Source organism: Leuciscus leuciscus (genome assembly GCF_965113295.1).
Source record: "Leuciscus leuciscus genome assembly, chromosome: 1".
Lineage (NCBI taxonomy): Eukaryota > Metazoa > Chordata > Actinopteri > Cypriniformes > Leuciscidae > Leuciscus > Leuciscus leuciscus.
Genome location: NC_138725.1, coordinates 50,239,283 through 50,265,276, shown reverse-complemented (window position 1 = coordinate 50,265,276; position 25,994 = coordinate 50,239,283). Strand labels below are relative to the sequence as shown.

At 44.1% G+C, this 25,994-nt stretch overlaps 3 long non-coding RNA genes across 3 annotated transcripts in view; 1 reads left to right on the top strand and 2 right to left on the bottom strand.

Moving 5' to 3' along the window:
- Window positions 1–1,058: 1,058 nt before the first annotated feature.
- Window positions 1,059–25,994, top strand: part of LOC309476302 — a 35,735-nt gene continuing 10,799 nt past the window's right edge. Inside the window, exons 1-2 of the long non-coding RNA XR_014198000.1 lie at window positions 1,059–1,998; window positions 3,172–3,309. This is a non-coding gene — a long non-coding RNA (uncharacterized lncRNA). The remainder of the gene's footprint in view (window positions 1,999–3,171; window positions 3,310–25,994) is intronic.
- Window positions 16,547–16,986, bottom strand: LOC309508846. Its single transcript, XR_014209727.1, has 2 exons — window positions 16,889–16,986; window positions 16,547–16,799 (listed from the first exon to the last, which is right to left on the bottom strand). It is a non-coding gene; the product is annotated as an uncharacterized lncRNA (long non-coding RNA).
- LOC309512397 lies at window positions 23,874–25,876 on the bottom strand. The gene is made up of 3 exons (XR_014210978.1): window positions 25,858–25,876; window positions 24,469–25,769; window positions 23,874–24,374 (listed from the first exon to the last, which is right to left on the bottom strand). It is a non-coding gene; the product is annotated as an uncharacterized lncRNA (long non-coding RNA).

Here is a 25,994-nt window from a genome sequence, read left to right as displayed (position 1 = left end):
TAAACATGAAAACAGGCTACTCATTTTGTTCAGGACATCTACTGATATTATTATTGATAGATGTATAATTAAACTTGTTTAAATGTACAGTTTGGTGTTGTTTTGTTTTTAAAAGACATCCTAATACAATAAATGCATTAATCTCTCAATTGGGTATTTATCATTAAAGATATAGAGTTTTGAATCTAGCGGTCAAAATGACCGCTTGCGGCAGTTCTAGTAGTTATGGAATTTTGGCACTTCTAGTGTTAACATTTCTGATTGTTTAAATGATCAGCCCTCGGGGGCCCCCTTAAAATGCCTGGCTTGCATGCCCTATTGCGGCGCCTGTGCATACAGGTGCAACACTGTTGTCCAACAAATTGGTGAAGGGGGCCTTTGAAACATCCGTGCCCAGGGCACATCATCGCCATGATCCGTCCCTGGCTGTCGTATCCAATGAGTGCAGTAGCTGCTGTCAGTCACTGAATATCCAGAGATCTTACAGGACAGTGACAAAACCTGACCAGGCCTTAAGACCATAGATTCAGTCTGGGTCAGTTCAACACAGTGGACACCTGGGAAAACAAATATGGCCTGACATCTTAGAGACATGGAAACATTTTGTATAATCATATAAGACATTTTTAGTATGAAATATTTCTATAGAAACTATGAAGACTTACGAGAGACGGCTGCTAGCAGCAGAAACAACCAGAGAGATGAGGAGACCATGGTTTGAGAAGTGAGAGAGTAAGCTGTTTCTTTTCCCCTTAATACTAAAACAAAGAGGAGGAGAACGAATATTTGCATACAGTTCTGCACATATCAGTATGTTCAAATGTTCTATATTTTATTCATTCAAAAAGTTTTTTATGTATTTGTGAATTGTCATTTACACTGAACATAGATCCAACTTTCATCAGAGCTAATGGCCTCTATATGCTCAAACAACAAATATGTTGAAATTATTTGGCATTATACTGTGATGAACTTTATTTTAAATAAATGTTTGCTTTAATGATGAAAAAGTCTTGCTGTAACATGTATGATTAGGAGCACCTGCACACTCTGTTAAAAAGCAGTTTGTTTATTCTAATTTCATGTTTTTGGAAGAGAAATAAAGATAATAATTAACTATATGTTTGCTCATTCAAATTATACAAAATATATGCTGTTCGTCGAATTTGATTTCCATTTTGTCATGTGTTTCCTCGATCCAGACGGACTAGTTTGCCTTGGTGTGGGAGAGCCGCGATTCTTTCTGCAGGATAAAGCGTTACGCCAGTAGGTGGCGACAAGTTTCTGAGTGAATCATTCATAAGTCATTAATTTAACCTATTCGTTCAAAAACACTGATTCATTCAGAAAGTAATAAGTGTGTGTGTTGCTCGGAGACGTGATGGTTAATTCTGTTGTGCCTTTGCCTAAGCCAGACTCGAAGGAACATTTTGATGATTTTATGGCTCTGCCTTTTGGTCAATAAAGTTCTGTATTGATGGCTTTTTTTCACAGTGTGTTAGAGTTTTTAGACACTGTTTCAACACCACAGATTTATGTCAGTCAATGAACTAAAATCTTTCTGTGTGATATGAGTCGCTTACAACCGTATTGATAAAAATGTATCTTATCTATTTTTTTTTCAACATTGTTTTTAGTGATTTTAAAATCGCAATGCTGTTTTATTTAAAATATATAGACATAATATTCTTGTAATTTCATATTTTATAATATAAAAGTAATGACTTTGTTCTCTAATAATAGAAAAATAACGGTATGTTTATACAGATCTCAAACATTAAAATCTAAATGTCCAAACATATGTCAGCCTTTCATACCACCAGTTCTTTGATTTGAATATATGCAAATCACCTTCCCACTTTAAATGTGTCAATGTCTTGTTCAATGATCTAACCAGACATCTGAACTCTAGGAACAAAGTCTGTCTTTCTGGTTTAAACTTAACATACACCATGTTTAAAAAGTTTCTTGTATTTGTAATTCTGGCAGTTTTACCATGTAAGTCGCTGCATACAGTCCCTCCAGAAAAACGCGATTATGCGATCGCATGATTCCATGCATAATCAGCCAAAGTCCGCATATTTATGCGGGGGGCGCATTTTTTTAAATACGCCGCACTTTTGCCGCATAAATTGCAGATTTCCGCGTGCAAAATATGCGGGCTTGCATGATTTCATAATCCCCGCATTTTCGTTGCAAAAAGTCAGCAGAAAGTTGACAAATGTTGGGTTTACTTCACACAAGCGCAGCCATTTCCCCTGTTGCCATGGGAACGTTATGAAGTGACGTAATTATGCGACATCATTGAAAAGCTGCAAACCCCGCGATAGGCCTATTTCACAAAAATCCGGTCGTATCTTACACCGCAGGCCGTGCTTTGCATGTTTTCATGGAACAACTGGGGAGAAGTTAAATCACGTCAGACACAGAAGGCAAAAAGACGTGTCTGTGGTGTGAAGGAGTAAGTTAAGCAGATGTTGAAAATGGAGTGTTGATGCTGGTTCGGGAGTGATGCCCTGACAAAACATGTTTATTGCACTTGATTGTTATCTGATTTGCACGTCATGCACTTTTATTTATTATTATCAAATGTTGGCAAATTAAAATTGTTTGTAGAAGTTGTTTTCTGTAACTTTCTTAAAAATGAGTGAACATGGAGCAGTTTTTCCGTGAGCGGGACTGGAAAACCCGGAGTGGATCATGAGCGGAGTGATAAAAGAACGCTTAGAGTGGAGAGAGGAACATGCTTTTGCTCCACTCCAGGCTTTGATCGCATCCCCCTAAGCAGGGTGAATAGCCTACACCTCGTCTTTCCCATTCAAACTAAAATGAAGACATTTATTACACTATTAATGTAATTGGTGTTGGGCAATCACTTTTTTTTTCTCTTTTTCATCAAACTGCAGTTTTCGCAAGTTCCCGCAATTTTCGCAAGTTCCCGCAATTTTTGCAAGTTCCCGCAATTTCATCGCATAAAATTGCATAAATATCCCGCATATTCCATCGCATTTTTTAAGAAATCTTGCCGCATAATCAAGGATTTTTGCCCGCAACAATCACTAAAAAACTCCGCGTTTTTCTGGAGGGACTGTGCATAGAATAATCATTATGAGTGCAACAATTTAACATGATAACATCTTCATCCATTTAATATTGTTTCTTTTTCCACAGGTATTGAATGTCAGACATTCACTCAGTCTGAGACAGTGGTTAAAAAACCGGGAGAGTCTCATAAACTTACATGTACAATAACTGGATTTACATTTAGCAATCTCTATCTAAACTGGATCAGACAGAGCCCTGGGAAAGGTCTGGAGTCCCATACACAAAATAAATATATTGAAATATATTTTAAAGTGTCAAAAATATATGTGCCACATATTCCAAATACATGTCCAAATACAATATATTTGCATTGTTGTTCACTTATATTTATCATTTTGAAATATATTCTGAAATATAACAAAAATATATGAAGAGTTCAGATGCAAAAGCCTCTAAATGCCATCTGAAATTTTCTTATAGAATGATCATTTTTATCAAGCTTGTATATTTAAGTTCAGTAATTTCACTTAAATTACAATTAATAGGTAATCTTCATTGCCATTTAAGTGAGATTATTGAATTTAAATATACGAGCTTGATAAAAATGATCATTCTATAAGAACATTTCAGATGGCATTTAGAGGCTTTTGCATCTGAACTCTTCATATGATGTTAAGTGTGAAATATATTTACATTTATAACATGTAATGTAAAATATATGACAAAATATATGGTCATAAAATGTTTAGCTTGCTAAAGAAGGGTCGAAAATTAATTTTGATCATAGTAATTCCTCTACCTTTTCCCCTATATACAACAGTAGGCTACCATATTTCACTACTGTATTATGACACACAGCTATAATAAATACTGTACTTACATTTAAATGACTGCAATGTAAGATAGTTGCTTTCCTGACTATTAGGCCATATTAGGTGGCACGTACCTAACACTAAGTGCAATTATTAGATTTATTGTTGTTTTATTGACATCTTTCCTGAAGTCATTTAAATATTGAAAATATGCACAATATTTATGATGCAAGTATAACAGTGACACTCCAACAGTGAAGTACACTTAAACAATAGATAGAACTCAGTGTCTAACACTGCATACACACACTATTAAATAACTGTAATCAATTCTGTAAAAATAGGGGGGAAACTCTGCATTCTGTGTGTTCTTTCCTACATAAAATTGTCCTTTTAGACCAATAAAGTCAGTAAAGGGCCGTGGCCTACTAGTTAGGGCTTTGGGCTTCGGGCTTGTAACCGAAGGGTTGCCGGTTCGATCACCGACCAGAAGGAAAAATGTGGCTGGGGGAAGTGGTAGAGCACTATCCACAGATGAAGTAGTCTATCTAAAAAAATAAACTGAAAATGTGTTGTTTGTGAAAATGTTAACTTTTTAAATTTCAAATGAAACAATTTGCAAAAGTTAAAACATATATGAACATATATGTAAACATATATGAAAATATATTTACATATATTGAACTAAAATATATTTATTGGGCCAATATCATATATTTGCATATATTCCAAAAATATATTTTGAAAATATATTTCAAATATATTTATTTTGTGTATGGGGTGGATTGCATACATCAGCACATCCAGTTCTCCTATCTACTATTCCCAGTCAGTCCAGGGAAGGTTCACAGTGTCCAGAGATGACTCCAGCAGTAAACTGTATCTACAGATGAACAGCCTCAAGACTGCTGTGTATTACTGTGCTAGAGAGTCACTGTGAATGAGTTCAGGGTCAAAGCAATACAAAAAACACTTCCTCATTCACATATACAGATGAGGAATATTGACTTTATCAGCAGCATTGCATAGAAATATTAAATAAAAAGCTCATTCAGTCCCGCCCCAAACGAATTAAGCAAAGCCAATGTGACAGATAAGAGATTATTGATTTTAATGACTTCCTATTGAAACATAAATCTCTTATTCTGTAAATCTGTTATCTGTTGTTAATGAAAAACATGATGAATACCCTAATTTAAGTTCCCTTTCAAGGGAACTCGCGTTGCGTCGAATTGACGCTATGGGGAACGCTTTGCGTGATGACGTCTTGAAGCACATGTAAAATCAGTCCAATGGTGTGGCGGAACGTCAGAGGCGGGTGACGTCACGTACCAGGAAGCTATAAAAGCCGGCCCGAAACAGAAAACGAAAGCTTTCTGAGTCTTCAGTTGCGCTCTGTGTGAAATCTGTCTCTGTATATTTGGTGTTGTCTGTCTATATCATATATATATATATTCAGTATGGCGAGCAAGCAGCAGTTTAGAGTGTGTGTCCATCCCTGCCCGCGTTATTTAACGGGAGGTGATACTCACGCTCTTTGTGTTGTTTGTTTGGGTGAGGAGCATGCCCAGTCAGCACTCGAGGGTGGTGACTGTGTGCATTGCGACGCGCTTCCATTGCGTTCGCTCCGATCCCGCTTGGCTCGGTTCAATCCCGATCGCGATCGCAATCCCGATCGCGATCGCAATCCCGATCGCGTTCCCCGGGGCTCTGGTCCGATCACAGACCTGGGGTTCGCAAATGGATCTATCAGTGGATGTTGAGACGGGCTCTGCCTTATCTCAGCCTCCTTCTAATAGATCCAGTGCCTCTCATCAGGGTGTGGAAGCACGCGTTGCGGTTTCTTCCCCCCCGATGGAGGCACCAATACTGCAATTGTCCAGCTCTGAGGAGTTGGACATTGTTAGTATTGACGCTGAGTCTGAGGATTCGCCACCTCAGTCTCATGCGTTTGAAGAATTTCTTGATGTTATCACTAGAGCTGTCGAGCGATTATCTATTGAGTGGCCAGAAGATAGGCAGGGCGCTCGTTCGAAAAGCAAGCTCGACGAGCGTTTCCTGCCATCTCGTGCACAGCCTCAGCGCAGAAGCCTTCCGTTTTTCCCCGATCTCCACACCGAGGTGTCGAGATCGTGGGGGAAACCAGTGTCATATAGAGTGTATACTGCACAAACATCACACTATTCATCCCTTTACAATTATAAAGAGCATGGTTATGGGGAGATGCCGAAGGTGGAAGAGACGCTCGCGAGCTATCTCTCTCCAGCAACGGCATCTTCTCTGAAGGCTCCTGCACTTCCATCCAAGCCAGTAAAATTTACATCTTCCCTGGTTCATAAAGCTTATGCCGCCGCCGGCCAAGCTGCAGCGTGTTTACACACAATGTCTCTAATGCAAGCTTACCAGGCTGAGTTATTGGGTGATTCTGAGGAGGGCGGGGGTTTTAGTGCTGATACGGTGTCTGAACTACGTAGAGCCAAGGATTTGTCTCTCAGGGCCACCAAGGAGACGGCTAAATCCATCGGCCGCTCTATGGCAGCCCTGGTGGCCACTGAGAGGCATTTGTGGCTCGACTTAAGTGACATAAAGGACAAAGAAAAATATGTTCTTTTAGATGCACCGGTATCCACTCAAGGGTTATTTGGAGATGCAGTTAACAGTGCTGTAGCTAAATCACAAGAAGCTTCAAAACAGGCAGCTGCACTTCAGAAACTTCTCCCCCGCCGTTCTTCATTGAGGCTGCTGAGCGGGAGCAGCCTCACTCATCTAAAAAGAGCGCTGAGCACCGTGCCACTCAGAAACAGAGCGTTTCCTCCCGTGCTTCCCCACAAAAATCTCGGGGACACGGAGGGCGCTCTCAAACCCAGCAGTCTTCGAGGGGTAAAACGGATCTGCGGACCGTTATTACCGCCAAGAAGGCTGCTGGGAAAAAGTCCTGACGTCCGAGGGCTCAGGACAAATGAGGGTAGTCCCCCCCGAAGCAGAGCGGTTAACACCTCTTTTCACGGTGCCCGTCTCTCTTCGGTGCCCTCAGGGGACCGTTCTGCCAACCCTGCCGCCTCCGGTGTTACAGGGCGCAGCGGTCTCCGGCGAGCACATATCTCAAGGTCCACCCGGAAACGTAGTGGCCTCGGGATGCCCGCCCCCTCTGAGGAGGGTGCTAGAGCAGTCTGTTCGGTCGTTCCCTGCCGGTGCGCTGTTACATGGCGACGAACCAACTACTCAACAGCAACACAATCCAGAAACCAGTCTCGAGAGGCTGGTACCTCTAGTAGAATCTTTGACAGCGTGGAAGCTACTGTCAAATGTTTCTCGTTGGGTCCTGCAGACCGTGGAAAAAGGGTATCAGATACAATTCTAGAAACGCCCAACTCGGTTTATGGGGGTCCTGCCCACAGTGGTGGGCCCCGAGCAGGTTCTGGTTATGGAACAGGAAGTAAACACTCTGTTAGAGAAAGGGGCCATAGAATATGTACCTCCCTCCGACAGGGAAACCGGGTTTTACAGCCGGTACTTCATAGTTCCAAAGAAGGACGGGGGATTGCGTCCCATTTTAGATCTTCGAGTTCTGAACGAGTTATTCATTCAGCTCAAGTTCAAAATGTTAACATTGAGACAAATCGTGTCACAGATCAGGTCCGAGGACTGGTTTGTCACGATAGACCTCAAGGACGCATATTTCCATATTTCCATCCGTCCTTGTCATTGGAAGTTCCTGAGGTTTGCTTTCGGGGGCAAAGCATACCAATATCGAGTTCTTCCATTCGGCCTGGCTTTATCACCCCGCACTTTCACCAAATGCGTGGATGCAGCTCTGGCGCCTCGGCGCCTCCAGGGTATTCGCATCATGAACTACATCGACGATTGGTTGATTTTAGCTCAGTCGCATCAGTTGGCGGTTCAACATCGAGATGTTGTTCTCGCCCACATGAAAGAGCTGGGGTTACGGCTGAACGCCAAGAAGAGTGTGCTTTCTCCACTTCAGAGGACCAGTTTTTTAGGCGTGGTTTGGGATTCAGTGTCGATGCAGGCGCGCCTGTCACCGCCACGTGTAGATTCCATCCTTGCAGCTGTGAAAAGTGTAAAGCTAGGCCAGCTACTCACTGTCAAACAGTTCCAGAGACTGTTGGGTCTCATGGCAGCAGCTTCCAACGGGATACCTTTTGGACTACTGCACATGAGGCCCCTGCAGTGGTGGCTCAGGACCAGAGGGTTTTCCCCGAGGGGCAACCCATTTCGCACAATTTCGCGGCGATGCCTACGTGCCTTGGTTATGTGGAAGAAACCTTGGTTCCTGTCCCAGGGCCCAGTGCTGGGAGCTCCTTGTCGTCGCAAACTGCTAACGACGGATGCTTCCCTCACGGGTTGGGGAGCGATCCTAGAGGGTCGCTCATCTCAAGGTCTGTGGGAAGACCATCATCGTTCCTGGCATATCAATCACCTAGAGATGTTAGCTGTCTTCCGGGCTCTGAGGAGCTTTATCACAGATCTCAGGGCAGACACTCTGTCGAGACAGGGGCCGAGGCCCGGGGAATGGAGGCTCCACCCCGAGGTGGTGGAGCTGATATGGAGGGAGTTTGGCCAATCACAAGTGGATCTGTTTGCGTCTCGAGAGACGTCTCACTGTCCACTTTGGTTCTCCCTCACGCATCCAGCTCCTCTGGGACTGGATGCTATGGTACAGACATGGCCGAGGCTACGTCTGTACGCCTTTCCCCCAGTTGCTCTGCTCCCGGGAGTTCTGGAGAGAGTTCGCAGGGACCGGGTTTGCCTGCTTCTTATAGCCCCGCGCTGGCCGGGCAGAGTATGGTTTCCCGATCTTGTGTCCCTCCTCGACGGGCATCCTCTGGAGCTTCCTGTCAGGAGGGGCCTTTGTCCCAAGCAGGGGGCTCAATATTTCACCCCCGCCAGAACTGTGGAACCTGTGGGCTTGGCATCTGAGGGGGCCCAGCTCATAGAGTCAGGTCTCTCAACTGAGGTTGCTGAGACCATTCTACAGTCCAGAGCTCCCTCCACGAGGAAACTTTATGCCCTGAAGTGGAGAGTATTCACTTATTTGTGTAGTGACCGTCGGTTGGATCCAGTCAACTGCCCAATTGGTACAGTTCTGGAGTTCCTGCAGGACCGGTTCACTGCAGGTCTGACCCCGTCCACTTTAAAGGTTTATGTGGCGGCCATAGGTGCTTACCACATTCCTTTGGGTGGAATGTCTGTGGGGAAAGACCCTTTTGGTTTCTCGTTTCCCTCGTGGCACTTGGAGGTCCTCCTCCCTTTCAAAATCGGACCAGGAGGCGAATAATTTGCTTTGCCCTGTTCGGGCGTTAGACGCATATGTCCACAGAGCTGCCCTGTGGCGTAAGAGTGATCAATTGTTTGTTCGCTTTGGGTCCCCTAACAAGGGAGGTCCAGTGTCTAAGCAAAGGATGAGCAAGTGGGTGGTTGAGGCTATCTCACTTGCTTATGAGGCGGCTGGACAGCCTTCTCCTTTGGCTGTCCGGTCGCACTCTACTAGGAGTATGGCGGCCTCTAAGGCCCTTATATCAGGAGTATCTTTACAGGACGTTTGTGATGCGGCAGGCTGGTCCTCACCGCACACCTTCGTCAGGTTCTACTCGTTATTGTCTTCCTAGTGCTGCGCAATTGATTTCACACAGGACAGACATTTGTAGCTATGGTGGCGTTGGTATAGACGTTCCCCATAGCGTCAATTCGACGCAACGCGAGTTCCCTTGAAAGGGAACGCCTCGGTTACGACTGTAACCTCGGTTCCCTGAAGAGGGAACGAGCGTTGCGTCACCTTGCCATATCTCCTTCATGCCTGTCAGCACGACTTCAGACTCTACGAAGCTTTCGTTTTCTGTTTCGGGCCGGCTTTTATAGCTTCCTGGTACGTGACGTCACCCGCCTCTGACGTTCCGCCACACCATTGGACTGATTTTACATGTGCTTCAAGACGTCATCACGCAAAGCGTTCCCCATAGCGTCAATTCGACGCAACGCTCGTTCCCTCTTCAGGGAACCGAGGTTACAGTCGTAACCGAGGCGTTTTTGTACAGAGTGGCTGTTGGCGTTTGTCACTGTGATTCCCTGGCACAATAATACACAGCTGTGTCTTGAGCTTGCATATTATTTCCCTGCAGTGTTATTGTGTTACTGGAGGTGTCTCTGGTGATGCTGAACTTGCTTTTCAGTGAATCCTTGTAGTATAAGCTTCCACCATTCGAGATCACTCCAATCCATTCCAGAGCTTTTCCTGCAGGCTGACGAATCCAGCCTGTACCAGAGCTAGTAACTGAATAAGAGACTTTACAGCTGATAGTTAGAGTGGCATCAGGACGGACAGTCAGAGACTCAGGCTGAGTGAGTTCATATGAATCAATACCTGTTGGGAAAAATAATAATTATACAAAATGATTATTAACAAGCTTCATCTAAATCGACAAGAGAATTGTATGTTCAAAAAAACTTACAGTTTACACTTGCCAGAAGCAAGACTGAAACTGCAGAGAACATGGTGACGTGACAGACTGAATGAAAAGGAACAGTTCTTCCCTTCCTCTAGAGATCAGATGAACTGACTCGTGTCCACTGGTTATATCTCAGGCAAAAAATTTACATAAACACATGTATTAGTTGTTGCTTTTTTTCTTTAGTTAAATCATGTCAAAACAATAATGTATTAATAAAAATCAGTAGGCTAGAATCATTTTAAATTATTGTGGCCTGAAAACATTGATTTTATTACATGGAATGAAAATGGAAAGTCTATGCTTGCTGTCTAATGACATAATGATCATGTTTCAAACCATTGTCAAGATATAATAATTTAAATGGTGCATGGCTGTCATAAAACCCTTTCTTTTTTTTCTTTCTTTATTTTGAGAAAATGTCCTCTAAAAATTCCAAACAATTATTGACAGGAGATTTATTAAATTAGTGCATTGAGATATAAATTAGAACGTCCTGCACCCACTAGTAAAATATTATATCTGGTGTCTGAATAATTTCTGGCTTGACTGTATATATGATATACGAACTGAATATATGAATTCATATATCTGTAGTAGCTAAGTGCTTAAATTCATAAATTATATAAATGTATATATATATGTAGCTTACGTGCACTTAAAGGAGAAAAACTAATAAAATAAAAGTGTTTGTGAAGTGTTTATCCAGTGAAGAGGAACCATAAGCAATATATCTTGATTGTTTATAGAGTGCCTGATAAAGTTTTGAGAAGTAAAAAAAAAAAAAGCATTCTGTGACTGTGAGTCACTGTGGACGACTTTACTTATTGTATTGCACTGCATCCTACTGACAAAATTGAGAACTGCAGTTTTAGACTATAAGTGTGTCATGTCTTTCTAAACCAGTTTTTGTATGAGTCCTCTTCTGTCAGTCCGGACAGTTTCAGATACATCATGCTTTTCGAATCATCTCTGCTGATTTCAAGTCTTTCCTTAAAGGATTCTGCCTTGTGTCCACTTCCCGAACTGTAGCCCAGGCCCATCCACACAAGAGGTTTTCCAGCTTGTTGTCTGATCCAGTGCATAGTACAGCAGTCAAAGCTGAACCCAGATCCTCTACAGGACAGAGTCAGAGTTTCTCCAGGCTTTTTCTGAACCGTGCTTTCAATGGACTCCATATTTGGACATTTTATACCTAAAAGGAAGATTGAAAAGACTGATTTCATTTGAAATATATATGTATTAGAGCTGATAATAGAAATGTGTCTCATGAGAAAACTCACGGTATGCGCTGAATGAGAGCAGCAATAAGCAGAGTAAATTCTTCATCTTGAAAGTGGTGATGTAACGCTCCAGATCCAATCAGAAGCACATAAATACTAAGCAAACATACAGGATTGTTTTGATTTGCATTGGGAGGGTCACAAGGTATAATCATGACTGAAGGCCCAAAGTATTTAAGAACAGTATGACGTGAATGTGAACATACACCTTTCCGTTCACCGTTATGTTTAATACAGAATTCTCTGTAAATGGGACACAAATTAAGAAATGTATATTTTCTTCATTTCATTTTTTGTTTGTTGATTGTGTCACATCCACACATGTGCTCCTGCTGTTTGCAGTGTCAACTAGATAACATGATATATTCATTCTGCTTGAACTGAACTGAATCAACAGAAAAGAGAATCGAAAAATTAGTAATGTGATGTGGGAACAGGTGCATGTCAATGTGTGTTAAACAATGTTGGATCCATATTTTAAATTCTAAACATTTTAGAATTCACATGCTTTATTATGACCTATTTTGCATTGCAGAGTAAATAAAAGTATTAAAAAAATCTATCTATCTAGTTTTTGTAAGTGTTTATTCTAGTCAACATGGTTGTAATACAAAATGTAAGGAGAACCACAACATCTCACACTTTTAAGAACGAGTGTAATATGTTTTTTTTTTAAGGATAGAATTGTTGTAATTAATTTTAATATATTAAATGCCTTTATTTGTGATATGATGATGTTTTTGTACAGGGAGGCTGTTGGCGTCTGTCACTGTGATTCTCTGGCACAATAATACACAGCTGTGTCTTGAGCTTGCATATTATTTCCCTGCAGAGTTATTGTGTTACTGGAGGTGTCTCTGGTGATGCTGAACTTGCTTTTCAGTGAATCCTTGTAGTCTAAGCCTCCACCACTCCAGATCGCTCCAATCCATTCCAGAGCTTTTCCTGCAGGCTGACGAATCCAGGCTGTATGAGAGCTAGTAACTGAATAGGAGACTTTACAGCTGATAGTTAGAGTGGCATCAGGACGGACAGTCAGAGACTCAGGCTGAGTGAGTTCATATGAATCAATACCTGTATCAAATGAAATAATACCTGTTAGTAAAATAGCATGAAGGTTTTTTTTGCAACAAAATGATGTATCACACAGAAAAGTCGACTAAACTTACAGGATACTACAGCCAGAAACACTAAAGATAAAGAGATCATGGTTTCACGGCACAGTTTGAATGGACTGAAGCGGTTCTTCCCTCCCTCTAGTGATCAGAGGAATGTATAAACTGACTCATGCCTGGTGTTTAAATATATGCAACTGATGATTTACATAAACATACAGAGTAACCAACTTCACATGCTCAAACATGAATATTGGGATTACATGAAAAGGCATCACACTGTCCAAGCCTTTTAGTTTTTAATTGATGATGTCAGTCATTATTTATTTGAATTCCATTTGCAGAAAATACAAACAGATTATAATGACTGAAGTGATTCAAACTATCAAAATATAAAATGAAGGAAGTATTCTTTGATGGAATTATTACAGTATCACTCTGAATCATGCAAAACTTACATTTAATGAGAGCAAAATCTGATTTGAAAGAATTTAGAATTTTAATTATTTTTGTTATGCTTGCATTATTTGGATATATCAGGCCTTTTACATAAACATTACCAACATTAATGTTTTAATTATTATTATTTTATATAATCTTACATTTACAGTTTTTTCTGATGACTTAAGCAAATTTTTTGTAACTATTGGCTATTTTTTGCAAAACTCTACACACAAATAAGAAAACCTTTCACCAAATCAGCAAAATATTTTAGTTCTCTTGCAAAAGCTAATAAACCTTGCTTAACTCTTCAAACCTTCGTAAAAATTGTATTTTCGTATCAAACAGTTAACACAAGCCATCACATTAAAAAGCACACAATGCGCCAACTACACACTGATGGTATGAATAAAAAACACATCTGGCTTTTGCTTTCTCTGTGCACAAGGTAGGCTATGTCCGTTTGAGGTCATACTTTTGTCATAGTTCTGTAAACATATACAGGGATCCAAACTTCAAGTATTGGTGTTTATTTACACACATCAAAACAAACACAAGTGTTGTTTTCCAAGTCAAAACACAAAATAGTAATTTCACGGTGATTTAAAAAAAAAATCTGTCTACATTGTGTCGTCTCTCTGGGTCCAGCCACAAAATTGTGTCTACATCACATGCGATGTCCTCTAGTCCAAGGCACGGGGAAAATATATTCTGGAATGTCGTATCCATGCCTGACATGATGCCTGGTCAATATCCCCACATGCCTCCTCCATTGCCTGTAAAAGGGCTATGCGTTGATGGGGATGACGGTCATAGACCTTTCAGTGCCAGGCAGAGAAGAACTCTTCAATTGGATTCAAGAATGGAGAGTATGGGGGGAGGTTGAGTACAGTGAAGAGTGGGTGATCTGTAAACCAGTTGCGGACCAAAGCAGCCCTATTGAAACTAACATTGTCCCATATGATGACGTATCTGGTGAAGACTCAAATCTCATAATTTAATATTGTTTTTAGTATTATTATTACTTTTTATTAATATTCATAATCAGTAGTATTATGTATCTGTTTTATACGTGTTATATACATTCATAATCATTTGTAATCATTGTATTTTGTGAATCATATGTGACCCTGGATCACAAAACCAGTCTTATGTTGCACAGGTATATTTGTGGCAATAGCCAACAAAACATTGTATGGGTCAAAATTATAGATTTTTCTTTTATGCCAAAAATCATTAGGATATTAAGTAAAGATCATGTTCCATGAAGATATTTTGTAAATTTCCCACCTTAAATATATAAAACATTTATTTTTGTGAATGGATGCGGCACTGTCGCCAATATAAATGGACAACTTTAAAGGTGATTTTCTCAATATTTTGATTTTTCTGTACCCTCAGTTTCCAGATTTTCAAATAGTTGTATCTCGGCCAAATATTGTCCTGTCCTAACAAACCATACATCAATGGAAAGATTATGTATTCAGCTTTCAGATGATGTATAAATCTCAATAAAAACAAAATTACCCATAAGACTGGTTTTGTGGTCCAGGGTCACATATGTGTGCTGAAGTTAGACTGAAATGTATATGCAGTGTTTCCACCGAGTATGGCATAGGGGATACATTCCTATGTTAATGGGAACCACATGTTTCTTTGGTAATGCAGTTTTTCTGTTCAGCATATATAAGAACTGAAAGTATTTGTCTAGGTCAGAGAAGATGACTGAGAAGCTGAATCAAGACCTTCGTTTGTCTATAGTCTCTTCCTCCTATGTCTTATCTAAAATAAACCCCTTGGCAAAATCACTGGTGTCTGTTTCCATGAAATCAAACAACAGGGGAAAGGAAGATTTTTAAATCTATACTGGTCTGCTCTGGTCTCTGAACATTAGTGAGCATGTGGGAATGTAATAATGTGTGCAGTGTTATATGGGCCTAGGGTTGCATGGTGGTGAACAACACCATTTTGACTTATAGCTGCACACATAGTTATGTTACCACCACGTTGTCCTGGGACATTGATTATGGCACGGTGTCCAATAATGTTCCTGCCACGTCTCCTTGTTTAAGTGAGGTTAAAACCTGCCTCATCGGCAAAAAGCAGCTCATGACCCATGGCATCTGCCTCTAGCTCCATCACTCTCTGGACAAGACAAAACAAATGCAGCACAGCAGGCCCATGCACAGCACTACAGTGTGCACTTCCAGATTCAGTACCAGTGATACTATAGCTTACCTGCACATAGTCATATCACAGTTGTTTTACACGTTCACTGTTTCTTTCAAAAGGGACTCTGTAGATTTGTTTCATTCAGATTCTGTTGCGGGCAAGTACACGATATAATACAGAAATGCTCACATTGTGTATGTTTTGGAAGGTGGTGTCATCCTCAGTTATGCACTGCTGTATTTCTCGTAGCCTTATGGAATAATTTGCAATCACCATATTGACTATATGGGTCTCTTGTTCTGCAGTGAACATTCTTCCTCTGACCCCAGCATTTGGACGTCTAGCAATCCTGTAAAGTAACAGTTTCAGTATTTTTACATGTATGGTATTGTTGTGTTTCTCATTATGGCAGTGCTACAAAACTTAGTGCAAAGTGACTGTACTCTCATTTCAAAATGTCTTCATGATGCTTGCTAGTTGCTATAGTGTATCGGCTCAAGTTCAGCTTCCTCTAACTTCACCTCCTTGTCCTTGTCGTCCTCTCCCTCTCGCTTCTTCACCTCCGCGTCCTCTTCCTCCTACTTTTTCACCTCCGCATCCTCTTCCTCCTCCTCTTCCTCCTACTTCTTCACCTCCATGTCCTCTTCCTCTTCCTCCTCTAATTCTCACTCTTCTCACTCTTCCTGCTCCCTCCATTGTACTCCACACGGACAGCTTACCTGTGCTAAACACAAAATAGGACGCATTCTCATCCTTGGGCGTCATAATACTGACGCTTTTGACATTTCGTCTACATCGAACGCACATGGCACCCTTTAGCGTCAATATGAGACGCACAGAGCTTTGTTTGGTTATGGGTAGGTTTAGGTGTAGTGTAGGGATAGGGTTAGACCGCTAGGAGGCGCCTTCTGGCCCATTTCTATCTGCGTCTCATATTGACGCTAAAGGGTGCCATGTGCGTTCGATGTAGACGAAATGTCAAAAGCGTCAATATATGACGCCTTGGGATGAGAACGGGCTGAAATAGGGGCAGGACTGAATGAGCTTTTTATTTAATATTTCTATGCAATGCAACTGATAAAGTCAATATTCCTCATCTGTATATGTGAATGAGGAAGTGGTTTTTGTATTGCTTTGACCCTGAACTCATTCACAGTGACTCTCTAGCACAGTAATACACAGCAGTGTCTTCAGTCTTGAGGCTGTTCATCTGTAGATACAGTTTACTGCTGGAGTCATCTCTGGACACTGTGAACCTTCCCTGGACTGACTGGGAATAGTAGATAGGAGAACTGGATGTGCTGATGTATGCAATCCACTCCAGACCTTTCCCAGGGCTCTGTCTGATCCAGTTTAGATAGAGATTGCTGAATGTAAATCCAGTTATTGTACATGTAAGTTTATGAGACTCTCCCGGTTTTTTAACCACTGTCTCAGACTGAGTGAATGTCTGACATTTAATACCTGTGGAAAAAGAAACAATATTACATTTATGAAGATGTTATAATGTTAAATTGTTGCACTCATAATGATTATTCTATGCAGCGACTTACATGGTAAAACTGCCAGAATTACAAATACAAGAAACTCTTTAAACATGGTGTATGTTAAGTTTAAACCAGAAAGACAGACTTTGTTCCTAGAGTTCGGATGTCTGGTTAGATCATTGAACAAGACATTGACACATTTAAAGTGGGAAGGTGATTTGCATATATTCAAATCAAAGAACTGGTGGTATGAAAGGCTGACATATGTTTGGTCCAGATTTAGATTTTAATGTTTGAGATCTGTATAAACATACCATTATATTTCTAATATTAGAGAACAAAGTCATTACTTTTAAATTCTTTAATGGATTTTAATGTAATTCCTATTAATTATAATATAAAATTCAGATATGAATATTATAAAATATGAAATTACAAGAATATTATGTCTACATTTTTTAAATAAAACAGCATTGCAATTTTAAAATCACTAAAAACAATGTTGAAAAAAAAATGAGATAAGATCAATTTTGATCAATACTGTTGTAAGCGACTCATATCACACAGAAAGATTTTAGTTCATTGACTGACATAAATCTGTGGTGATGAAACAGTGTCTAAAAACTCGAACACACTGTGAAAACAAGCCATCAATACAGAACGTACTCGGTTACTAACGTAACCTCGGTTCTCTCTAGAAGAGGGACCGAGTACTGCGTAAGATATCTTACGCTAGGGGAAAATCCTTTTTCCGCGAGATATTGAAGCCAAAAATTATCCTTAATTTTGTTATAATGCAAAACGCGTTGCAGCAGCAATGCAGACATAGGCGAGACAGCTCGCGCGCCTATTGGCTGCTCTGCGGCAACTGCAGCAGCCTATCGAGCGAGGCCTGGCGTGACGTCAGACCCAATCAGGGCACTTCGCGCCCGCTACGTCACGTCCCGCCGAAATGGGCGTGGTCTAGGCCTATAAATATCGCTCGCAGGCAGCTATTATCTGGTTTTTCATCATCGAAGCAACCAGAGCGTGTGCATGCACGGCAAGATACGCAGTACTCGGTCCCTCTTCTAGAGAGAACCGAGGTTACGTTAGTAACCGAGTACGTTCTCTTACGAGAGGTCTCTCGTACTGCGTAAGATATCTTACGCTAGGGGACCCAGTGTAAAACGGCGTGCGTGCTGAGATCTGACACCAAAGACCCAAGGGCGAAAAGCCCGGGGTACATATAGTGCACAATCACTCAGTGAACTCACAGAGAGTCCGGGAGAAGGAGGGGTGCAGCCTCACTTTCCACATAGAGTAGCGTCGAAGGGACGCAAATTTCATCATACAGACAGGGCGGGGTACGGCCTGAACTGATGGAAAAAATGTGGGTCTTACACAGTTTGCCCAGCTTTAAACTGTCGAAAATTGAGCTGTGCTCAGTAAACGCAGCATTCTGAGCTGAACGCATCAGGTCAGATAATACTGGTAGTCTAGACCGACAGCAGCCTGGCCTGCAGGGCGGGAACCTCTAGGTTATAGAACCTTATAAATGTAGACGGGGAGGCCCAGCCTGCCGCCATACAAATATCTTGCAAGGCAATCCCACTCGACCAAGCCCACGAAGAGGCCATGCCTCTTGTGGAATGCGCTCTGACACCCAAAGGGCACTGCATGCCCTTGGAGGCGTATGCCAGCGCTATAGCATCAACTATCCATCTGGATAGGCTCTGTTTCGACGCGGCTAGTCCCTTAGAACGTCCGCTAAACGAAACAAAGAGCTGTTCCGTCTGTCTGAAAACAGACGAGCGAGACACATAAGCTCGTAATGCCCTGACTGGGCAAAGGAGGCTCGCGTCTCTTTCCTCATCAGGGACCGGTAGGGCTGACAGAGAGATAATCTGCGCCCTAAACGGTGTGTTGAGGGATTTTGGAACATAACCGTGCTTAGGTTTGAGTATAACTTTTGAGTCATTGGGCCCAAACTCCATGCACGCCGCGCTCACAGAGAGCGCGTGCAGATCCCCTATGCGCTTCACCGAAGCGAGAGCCAGCAAAAACACCGTTTTGAAAGACAGGTGTTTCAAATCGATTGACTGTAAAGGCTCAAATGGCGCACCTTTCATGGCTTCCAGAACCGTAGAAAGGTCCCATACGGGGACTGAGGGAGGTCTGGGAGGATTCAGTCTCCTAGCTCCTTTAAGGAAGCGGATGACTAAATCGTTCCTTCCTATTGACTGACCAAGCGTTGTTTCTGAGAACGCTGCTATAGCCGCCACATAAACTTTGAGCGTGGAGGGGGCCCTGCCCCCATCCAACAGCTCTTGTAGGAAGGAAAGCACCTCCGTCACATCACAATTTGTGGGTGACACACCACGGGCTGTGCACCAGCCCGAAAACACTGACCATTTCGAAGAATAGAGTCGTCTTGTAGACGGAGCTCTAGCCTGCGTGATCGTGTTTAATACTCCTTTAGGGAGTCCAACATGTACCCGTTGATGGCCCAGACATGAAGGGACCATAGATCCGGGTGAGGATGCCAGATCGAGCCGCGGGCCTGTGAGAGGAGATCTCTCCTCACTGGTACTGGCCACGGGGCAGTACTTGCTAACTGCATCACGGCTGGGAACCAAGGTTGGTTTTTCCAGAGCGGTGCTACCAGCAGTACTGAGCATCCTTCTTCCCTGATCCGTTCTATCACCTGAGGCAGGAGAGAGACGGGGGGAAAAGCATAGAGCGGGCGGCGGGGCCACACATGGGCCAGCGCGCTCCTGCTCTTGGAGAAAAATTCTTGACAGTGAGCGTTTTCTTGAGACGCAAACAGGTCCACTTCCGCTCTGCCGAATTTCTTCCACAGCAGTTGGACTGTCTGTGGGTGTAGGGACCATTCGCCTGCCGGAACGTTGTTCCTGGACAGTCTGTCTGGTCCTATATTCATGATCCCTGGCACGTGCGCTGCTCTGAGCGAGCGCAGGTTGCACTGAGCCCATACCAGGAGGCGTTCTGCCAGCCTGTACAGTTTCTCGGATCTGATGCCGCCCTGGCGATTTATGTAGGATACCACAGACATGTTGTCCGAGCGGACCAAGACGTGGTGACCTTTTATTTGGGGACAAAAACGCGTCAGCGCGTTGTCTACTGCCAGCATTTCGAGGCAGTTTATGTGCAGGAGCTTCTCCCGTTCTGACCACTGGCCGAAGAACGGTCTGCCCTCGAGCAGCGCTCCCCATCCCGAGGTGGACGCGTCCGTGGACACCACTTTCACCCTCGAGGAAGTCCCCAGGCTTACACCTGATTGGTACCAGTCGTTCGCTTTCCAGGGTTTCAGCGCTGTAACGCATTTCTGATTGACCCTGAGGCGAAGCAAACCGGGTGCCCACGCTTTGCGTGGGACTCGCGCTTTCAGCCAAAACTGCAGCGGGCGCATGCGGAGCAGACCCAGCTGGAGTACTGACGATGCTGAGGCCATGAGACCTAGCATCTTCTGAAATCTTTTGAGCGGGACAGACGCGCCGCAGCGAAAAGAGTTCGCTGTGCGTCGAATGTCTACCGCGCGCCGTTGTGATAGTCGCGCTATCATGGATAGTGAGTCCAGTTCTGTGCCCAGGAAAGATATTTTCTGACTGGGTGACAGGGAGCTCTTCGCCCAATTGACACTCAGACCCAAATCCTCGAGGTGATCGAGTAAAATGGTCGTGTGTTCTATGAGCACTGCGCGAGATTGCGCTAGAATCAGCCAATCGTCCAAATAATTCAGCACTCGTATGCCTCTCATTCTGAGGGGTGCGAGCGCCGCGTCCATGCACTTCGTAAATGTACGGGGTGCTAGGGACAAGCCGAACGGCAGGACTGTGTACTGATATGCCTGGCCCTCGAAGGCGAATCTCAAAAATCGCCTGTGACGTGACGCTATCTGTATTTGAAAATACGCGTCTTTCAGATCTATTGACACAAACCAATCTCCTTGGCGAATCTGCACAAGGATTTGCCTGGTCGTGAGCATCCTGAACTGTCGCTTCACAAGCACTTTGTTCAGTTGCCTTAGATCTAGTATGGGTCTGAGACCCCCGTCTTTTTTCGGTACCAGGAAGTATCTGCTGTATAGCCCTCCTTCGCTCTGATCTTGAGAGAGGGGTTCTATGGCCCCTTTTCTCAATAGTTTCGTCACTTCGGCTCGAAGTAGATGTGCTACTTCTGTTTTTACCGTGGTCTCGACGCGCGCCACATAGCGGCGAGGGCGTCGGCGAAACTGCAGCGAATAGCCTCTTTTTATGATGTTCAGCACCCACTTCGAAACCCCGGGCAGCTTTGCCCATGCGTCTGCATGGATAGCTAGGGGTCGAATACGAAGCGCGCTCTGCTCGCTCAGCGATGGAGAAGCTTCTGTGTGCTGTAACACAAGCGTGTCGCTCGTGACATTTGAGGCATGGGGCGCGCTGATGACAGCGGGCAGATTGCCCGCGCTCGACTCCTCTACGGTGGTTAACCGCGAGGGGGAGGGCTGGGCGGTTCCCGTGGGAACTGTCATGTCTATGTGTGGATGTGGGCGCGGGACAGCGGGCACATTTATCACACCGAAAACATCGTTCGCTTGCGTGAAGCGAGTGCACGTTGGTTTCGTTTTTACAGAAACCGTGAGACATGCGTAACGTGGTGTTAGTGGGCACTGGGTAGTGGGCACATTCACCATGTTTGAAGCGCAACCGACCTGAGTCGGTTTTATGTGCGCGAGCCCTGTGTGACAGGCTGTGCTTATGTGTAGGGATGGGCACTGGGCAGTGGGCATTCTTACTACACACGAAACACCATCGGCCGTGGCCGGGACACCAGAAAATACGCTCTTTTGGGGATTTATCTGGGTAGCCGTGAAAACGGCATTTGTGTGCAGGCAAGCGGGTGACAGAACCGACTTGTTGGCTGCAGAAAACACTGGAACAGTCACATTTTCTGGAACTGGACGAGCGAATAGCTTTGGTGTGAGTCCGGCCGCAGCGGGACTGGAACACCGTCGTTTTCCTAGCTGTGCTAGGACGACTTCGGGGCCTCGGGCTTCACCGTAACCTTAGGTCGCGGGCCGCGTCCTGCGGGGCGGCGACCGGATGAGCGGGAGCGCGGTCTCGCGCTTCTGGCCTGGCGGCGCTGTGAAGTGGAGGCAGTGGACGGTGGCTGTGGCTGTGAGCTCTGAGCAGACGGTTTCGCACGGCCTGCTGCAGAGCTGGAGCGCTTCGGGAGGAAGTGCTTCATAGCCTGAGACGCTTTCTGTACCTCTGCGAATCTCTCCGCGAAATCTTTGACGGAGGATCCGAAGAGGCCTGCGGCGGAAAGCGGGGCGTCGAGGAACGCGGTGCGCTCAGACTCGGCCATTTCCGAGAGCGTCAGCCATAGATGTCTCTCAGACACGGTGAGAGAAGCCATAGTCCGTCCAATGGCTTGCGCTGCGGACTTAGTAGCACGAAGGGCGAGGTCCGTGGCACTCCTTAAGTCCGGCACGCAGATCGCGTCAGGTCCTTCCTCATCCAGCTTACGGAGGAGATCGGCCTGGAAGATCTGGAGCGTTGCCATGGTATGCAACGCTGACGCAGCTTGCCCGGCGGCGGAGAAAGCGCGGTGGAGCAAGCTCGACGTCGTGCGGCAAGCTTTAGAGGGTAGGGCCGGCTTAGCGCGCCGTCCAGCGGAGGGCGGGCATAAGTGGGCCGCTATCGCCTCTTCAACCGGCGGCAGCGAGAGGTATCCTTTGTTCTTGGCATCGTCAACAGCGGAGAATGCCAAAGAAACAGCAGGACGCACTCTAGCAGAATAGGGGGCGCTCCAGGACTTGGCGACTTCTTCGTGTAACTCAGGAAGAAAGGGCGCCGGCCTGGACACAGGTGAAGCGCGCTCCCCAGGCAGGAAAAATCCGTCCAGCCGGTTGTGAGCGGGCTGCTCAGGCGAAGACCACTCGAGGCCGAGGCTCGCCGCGGCCTGTGCGAGTACTCGCATGAGTTCCGTCTCTATGGAAGCTCTCTTGCCTGACGAAGTGCGGGCAGGGGGCGCGGGGTCCTCAGAGCCCGCCCAATCCTCACTGCCTGACGCCAGGATAGAGCAGGAATCATCCTCTCCCAGCAGGGCTTCCTCATCCGCGATATCAACGGAAGCGGCGGCAGACGGCGGCCGCTGTCCGTCAGGAAGCGAAATAGAAGAAGCCGGGGAAGCAAGCGGGCGAACCGGCGAGCTTTGGCGGCTGAGGGAGGGTTCCGGGGCCCGCTGGGCACGGCGCTTTTTACGGCGCGACGCCGCGGCGGGCGGGGGAGCAGTCTCGGTGAAGACGGCTAGGCGAGTCCTCAGAGTCGCCATTGCCATCAGCTCGCAGTGAGGGCATCCGCCGTCAGCGAGCGCGAGAGCTGCATGTTCCTCACCCAGGCAGGAAACGCAGATCACGTGGCGGTCCCCGTCGCTGAGTGTGGCTCTGCACGAGCCGCAGGAAGGCATCTTTAAAAAGACGCTAGCTCTTTTAGAAATGTGTGTCGCAGCGGCGACACACACACACAGAAATACAGTGTAATAAAAGAGAAGGATATAAGCGCCGGAAAGCGCAGCAGGAAGGCAGGAAGGCGGCGCGGCCAGCGACTTCAGTGACTCGTCCCGCTGAAGGTGCTCTCTCTCGACGGCGCGGCTCCTAATCCAGCTCCAGCGATGCGTGTGCTTCGCTTGAAGGATGAAAAATCAGATAATAGCTGCCTGCGAGCGATATTTATAGGCCTAGACCACGCCCATTTCGGCGGGACGTGACGTAGCGGGCGCGAAGTGCCCTGATTGGGTCTGACGTCACGCCAGGCCTCGCTCGATAGGCTGCTGCAGTTGCCGCAGAGCAGCCAATAGGCGCGCGAGCTGTCTCGCCTATGTCTGCATTGCTGCTGCAACGCGTTTTGCATTATAACAAAATTAAGGATAATTTTTGGCTTCAATATCTCGCGGAAAAAGGATTTTCCCCTAGCGTAAGATATCTTACGCAGTACGAGAGACCTCTCGTAAGAGAACTTTATTGACCAAAAGGCAGAGCCATAGAAATCATCAAAATTTTCCTTTGAGTCTGGCTTAGGCAAAGAAAGCAAAGCCAATCTGACAGATAGAAGAGATTATTGATTTTAATGACTTCCTATTGAAACATATAATACTTTATCTGTAAATCTCTTGTTCTGTAAATCTGTTATCTGTTGTTAATGAAAAACATGATGAATACCCTAATTTAAGTTTTTGTACGGGGAGGCTGTCGGTGTTTGTCACTGTGATTCTCTGGCACAATAATACACAGCTGTGTCTTGAGCTTGCATATTATTTCCCTGCAGTGTTATTGTGTTACTGGAGGTGTCTCTGGTGATGCTGAACTTGCTTTTCAGTGAATCCTTGTAGGCTAAGCCTCCACCACTCCAGATCACTCCAATCCATTCCAGAGCTTTTCCTGCAGGCTGACGAATCCAGGCTGTATGATAGCTAGTAACTGAATAGGAGACTTTACAGCTGATAGTTAGAGTGGCATCAGGACGGACAGTCAGAGACTCAGGCTGAGAGAGTTCATATGAATCAATACCTGTATCAAATGAAATAATACCTGTTAGTAAAATAGCATGAAGTTTTTTTTGCAACAAAATGATGTATCACACAGAAAAGTCGACTAAACTTACAGGATACTACAGCCAGAAACACTAAAGATAAAGAGATCATGGTTTCACGGCACAGTTTGAATGGACTGAAGCGGTTCTTCCCTCCCTCTAGTGATCAGAGGAATGTATAAACTGACTCATGCCTGATGTTTAAATATATGCAACTGATGATTTACATAAACATACAGAGTGACGAAGCAACTCTGCATGCTCAAAAATATTTATGTTATTCATATCATTTATTGCTATCGTTGGAGAATTTTATGACATCAAACTTGTTTTATCAAGATTTTTTTCTCTACTGGACATTTTAAATAATTTTCCATCTATTTTAATTCTTTTTCAGGGGTTGTTTTTAACTTATATTGCAATATTGGAAAGCAACAATAGCAGTAGGTCAGTTGGACCTGCATCAGATAGTCTAAAGGCCTCGCTTTTACCTGTAATAATTTAGCAAACTTAAATGGAAAAAAAGGGGGGGAATTCCTTGAATTAGGATACGATTAATATGCATTTTTTATATATATTTCTATGTCAGAGGATTTGTTTTTATACTTTTCATTCAAGATGTTTTAGAACAGAACTGCCTGTAGTTCGTTACTGTATTCACTGCACAGTAAGATGCTGATATTCATTATTATATTCTGCCCTTTTAGAGTCACTTTCACTTGTAGACTCCTGGAAGAGTCTCTGGTTACCTGAAACATACTTTTTACTTTGTCACTGTAAAATGTGTAGCCACTACCACAAATCTATATAAAAAAATATGTGTTGTGGTAAAGTCAGATATACCTTTGTGCTGTGTAATGTCTGAGCATATGTACTTCACTGTAAATTTAACTGTAATATAATAGGCTATAATAATACTGTGACAGTACCAGTGATGGTATATCTTCTCATTAGTCTGTATTTTCAGGATTGTTTATTCTCTGCTGCCACCTGTTGAACTCAACAAGAGATGAAACACTCAAAGTGGTTTTTGTTCAGCCGTGCAATAACTTTGTGTCACTGTGTTTGTTTTCCACAGTAATATGTGGCTGAGTCTTCTGTTGACAGGCCTGATAGTTTGAGATATACCATATTCTTTGAATTATCTCTAGTGATTTCAGTCCGTCTATTGAATGATTCTGCGTAGTCATGTCCGCTGCCATCACTATAAACACGTCCAATCCACACAAGAGGTTTTCCAGCTTGTTGTCTGATCCAGTGCATGCTACAGCAGTCAAAGCTGAACCCAGATCCTCTACAGGACAGAGTCAGAGTTTCTCCAGGCTTTTTCTGAACCGTGCTTTCAATGGACTCCATATTTGGACATTTTATACCTAAAAGGAATATTGAAAAGACTGATTTCATTTGAAATATATATGTATTAGAGCTGATAATAGAAATGTGTCTCATGAGAAAACTCACAGTATGCGCTGAATGAGAGCAGAGTAAATTCTTCATCTTGACAGTGGTGATGTAACGCTCCAGATCCAATCAGAAGCACATAAATACTAAGCAAACATACAGGATTGTTTTGATTTGCATTGGGAGGGTCACAAGGT